The following is a 4,745-nucleotide window of genomic DNA, read 5'->3' on the forward strand; positions in this document are numbered from 1 at the left end:
AGCTACAAAAGAAGAAAAGTCTTATACTATTTTTTTGGCGGGGGGGTCTGAACTCTGGGCCTGGGCGCTGTCCCTCAGCTCTCCAGCTCAAGGCTAGCGCACTACCACGTGAGCTGTAGCAACACTTCTGGGTTTTTTTTTTTCTGCTTATGTGGTGCTGAGGCATCGAACCCAGGGCCTCATGCATGCAAGGCAAACGCTCTACCACTGAGCCACCTTCCCAGCCTCAAGTTTTATACTATTTAGATGCACTTGCAGAACTTGAAGTTCTTTTGGTACAGAGTTTAGGAATTTTCATCACAAATAGTCACAAGGAAGGATGCATACGTTAATATAATCTATTCTCATGTCTCTGGCCAATGTTCTTTAAAGTAGAATGCTGTAATATTTTTTACCATCCCACAATTTACCAAACAATTGTAAGATAGATAAAGAAAAAGACATTCATGATCATTTACAGACATTATTAGATAATAATAGGGCTACATTGGATAAAAGAAAAAAATATTTATTTGAAAGATATGTTGACAAGGTAATTAATAGAAGGGAAAATAATAATTTAAAGATTCAACCCTTTGTTACTGAGCCAGTTTAAAAAAGTGTTGAAAAGCAATTAGGCTGCTCACCTGTCTAAAGTATTGTGTATTATGTTCATCTAAAGTAGTAATTTCATTAACTAATAAGCCACACTGGGAGTATATTTCCAGTGAGTGTTACAGTCTAGGAACAGCTACAATAAAGTAAGTCAGAGATGTAAATGTGTCTAGAGAGAATCATACAGAAATTCTTTTAAAAGAATAGTGAAATTTTCGTAAACACCATGAAAATTTGGGTAAACGGTATTCCTAATGTATACCCTTCGTTTTCAGTACTTCAAACTTCTTATATGTGAGTGCCACATGATAGAAAAAGTAATAAATTCTAGGTTGCAATCTCAAAAAATGAGTGTTGAGAGAATTAAGCCCAAGAAAACTTCTAAATGAGACAGAGAATAAAGGATAACAAAACAAAAGAAAAAATGTATTAGGCACACATTTTGTGACATAACACTTGCATGTAGCATCTCATATAATTAACACAACTTTTCTGAATGACAACTATGGTCAGTTGTTAATCTTTTCTCTCATTTGGCAAGTAATTTTTAGTTTTCATGACAGCTAATAGTATATGAAGAGAAGGTACAGAGCTTCTGTAAGATCCATTGAAAGATTTTGTAAAAGAGGTATTTATTCTAAAGCTATGCACATACATTTGAGCTGGTTAGCTTAAGTAGACAGGAAAAAATCTTATGGGGAATGTCTCTTTTATTTCAGCAAAATATTAATGCTTCTGTCTAACTAATTCATGCTTCTGAAACCACAGAACAACAAGAGGATCTTTAAATATTATGTTTTATTATCTTTAAGTTAGTAGAAGAGTTACTATTCAACAAATCAGTTTATAAGTAAAGTGTGTTTTTCATTTTTCTTACACATGCTTCCCAAACCAACTGCTCCCTTCAGTGTTCATACTTTCATAGGATAGGTACCGAATATTACAACTGCATTCTTTCCCTGTCCCTCTGTCTCTTCTTTTGTTAACCCCCTTCCCTACATGTTTCCCCACATAACCTTTCAAATACCAGTTTTCTAAGATCCATTGTGCTGGACCGTAAATTTTTCTAAGGAATTGCAATGTTTGAATTTTCCTCTGCAAAGACCACACTTCAATTATTCAATTTGTGTACATTTGCATTACTTAAATTGCTCTGCAAAGGTGAGTTTGGGAAATTTTGTGCTGTAGAAATCAGGCAATTCTCTGAATGAGATGCTAGATGTCATGGAGCAGCTTATTGAGGGATCCTCACTCTCAGTATTACTTTGGAAAGAGGGCAATCCAAGAATCTAAGAAAAGTGCTGTGGCATTTTCTTTTGTTAAAATTCAGAGTGTACAGCATAACTTTCTCATTAAAAGCCATTTGTCATTATTGAGTATCTTCAGTAAAATATGTCCCTTGTTTTAGTAGCACTTTGAGGAATGGCAAAAGAAGCTAGAATCTAGAAATTCTATAGAATTTGCATCAGAAAGAAAATGACTGCCTATATGAGAACAAGACAGTCTTTGGAGGACGACAGTAGAGAGTTAAGAAAATATACCAGGTTGTTTAATTTTTCATTTTGTTTGGTTTGGTTTTTTTCCTTTTGGATGAAATGAAGAATGCAATGCATTGTCCATGAGTTTGAAATCAAACTGTGACCCAAGATGTCTGGAAATATGTCTTCACTAGTAACACAATCTGAAGCCATTTTAAGAGTGTGAAGTATATTTTGGAGCAAGAAAACAGATCAAGAATGATACTCATCTAATAGTTCCTATTTTCTTTATGTAAGAGGTAGGGTACATCAAAGACATCATCTCTCACCCCAAAAAGTTTAGTAACACCTTTACCATGGTGTCTGGTCTATATTTAGTGTCTGATGCTGCAGTATAATCCATTCTTCTAAAATCTTGAACACCTTTTATTTGATAGTCCATTTCTTTATTCCAATACAGAAGCCAACTTCATTAAATTATAAGATGGTGTGTAAGTAATTTGTGCTGTGGGAGGCTAAGTATTCATAATACCAGACATGACAAAAAATGGAGAGAACCATTTCAATAGAAATTTTCTCACATTATTATCACATGTATATATTGGAAGGCATTTAAATAAGAAATACTTCCAAATTCATTTTTATTTTTAGATATGAGATGTGGACTTGAAGTTGCTACCTATGCTTTTGTTCACTGACTAGTGCTCTACCAACTCAGCTAAGCCCTCAACCCCTACTCCCAAATTCTTTAATTCATAAAATTAATAACCTGTAATGAGAGTGTACATATCAATACATTCATCTGGATTTATAAATATACAAAGTCTCTGGAAATATAAAGTAGAAAATAATTACTATGTTTGTGTGTGAGTATGTGTGAGTATGTGGGTTTAGGCATGAATAAAACATAGTAAATCAATACAAGTAATCTCAACTGGAGACTTTTCAAAAAATATACAAGCTCAACTTTCCCCCTCAAAAAACTACATTCATTGCTCAAAGCAGAAGAATAATAAAAACTTCCAAATATTCCCGCCCAAAAGTTTATATTTCTGGAAGCAATATAGAATGACATTAAATTGCACATGAAGAAAACTGGAATCCTTTCAACAAATCTAACAGGGTATTTATTTCCCATTTCATCAGATCCTTGGTATTATCGATGAAGACTGTAAAAATACCTACTTCATGTACGTCTTGTTACTTGCAACAATATCCACTTTAAGTTTTTAGTAAGTTCATAAATGATTAAGATACTCTGAAATAACCTTCATTCATAGGTACAGCTTTCATTTCTTACTGCCTAACTTTCATAACATACATATATATATACATATATAATAGAAAAATAACACAAAACAGGGTAGTTTACAGTCAAGTCAAAGTCTGAGACATGGAATTTTCCACAACTTAAATTTTCTGGACCTGAAGATTTACCAGTATAGTTAGGAGAAGCAGGGTCAAGTTAATAAAAGAATCCCCAATACATCTTAATTTGCCAGCATCACTGTTTATTAACAGACCCAATTACCAAGCTAGCATGGCAACACCTCAGTTCATTCTTCTAAAAAGCCTATTGATGTGATGAGTCACCCTGCTGGCAGCATCTCCCCCTTCTACAAATTAAGTGGTCTTCTTCTTGCCACCTGGTGGAGAAGATAACTTGAAGGGCCACAGAAAGTTATTTGCTTTCTTGAAGCGTTTACCAACAGTGTAGATCTCATGGATCATATCCTGCATGCAGATGGTGCCATATTTACCAAGAGATCGAGCAATCAAAGCATTATCTGTAAGGCAATTTGCTTCTTGTTAATTTTGCCATAACAACGCTTGTAGATGACCTCAGTTACTGACTTCAGGTTTGGGTACCTCCATGCAGTAGGAGTACCCCACAATCCTCAGCATATTAATTGAACTCTTATTAAGCTTAACAAAGTTGCTCTTGAAGAACTATGAAGGCAAAGAAGATGCAACACCTTACGGACTTTTGGACTCACTCCATTGATACTTCTAATTCTGATGACAAATGACAATTTAGGTTTTGCAGGTTCAGAGAGTTTGCCTGATTTTCTGGCCATTCTAGTCTTTAGGATCTCAGTTCTGTACATTTGCCTGTGGTCTATGTAATAGTGCTTAGCTTTCTCATAGATGAGCTTCCTCCTTGACTTTCGAAGAATCTTCTGGGCACATTTCTTTCTCAACTGCTTTATTTTCAGCTCAGTGAAATTCCTTTGCTTTTTCTTAAGGGTTTCTGGCACAGCAGGAACCTTCTTTTTCTCCTCTTCGGCACCTTCCATGGTTCTAGCCAGGAAAGATCTGAAATCTTTTCTTTCTTTCTTTTTCAATTTCTCTCTCTCTTTTTCTTCCTTCCTTCCTTCTTTTCTTTCTTTCTTTCTTTCCTTCCTTCCTTCCTTCCTTCCTTCCTTCCTTCCTTCCTTCCTTCCTTCCTTCCTTCCTTCCTTCCTTTCTTTCTTTCCTTCTCTTTCTTTCTTTCTTTCTTTCTTTCTTTCTTTCTTTCTTTCTTTCTTTCTTTCTTTCTTTCTTTCTTTCTTTCTTTCTTTCTTTCTTTCTTTCTTTCTTTCCTTCCTTCATCCTTCCTTTCTTCCTTCCTTCCTTCCTTCTTTCTTTCTTTTCTTTCTTTCTTATATATTCATTTATTTTAAGAATATTGTC

The 4,745-nt window shown here is 34.8% G+C and overlaps 1 pseudogene; it reads right to left on the bottom strand.

The window, feature by feature from the left end:
- Positions 1-3,623: 3,623 nt before the first annotated feature.
- Positions 3,624-4,381, bottom strand: LOC122112765 (annotated as a pseudogene).
- Positions 4,382-4,745: the final 364 nt, after the last annotated feature.

Source organism: Dipodomys spectabilis, unplaced genomic scaffold (genome assembly GCF_019054845.1).
Source record: "Dipodomys spectabilis isolate Male_0828 unplaced genomic scaffold, ASM1905484v1 ptg000095l, whole genome shotgun sequence".
NCBI classification, from domain to species: Eukaryota; Metazoa; Chordata; class Mammalia; order Rodentia; family Heteromyidae; genus Dipodomys; species Dipodomys spectabilis.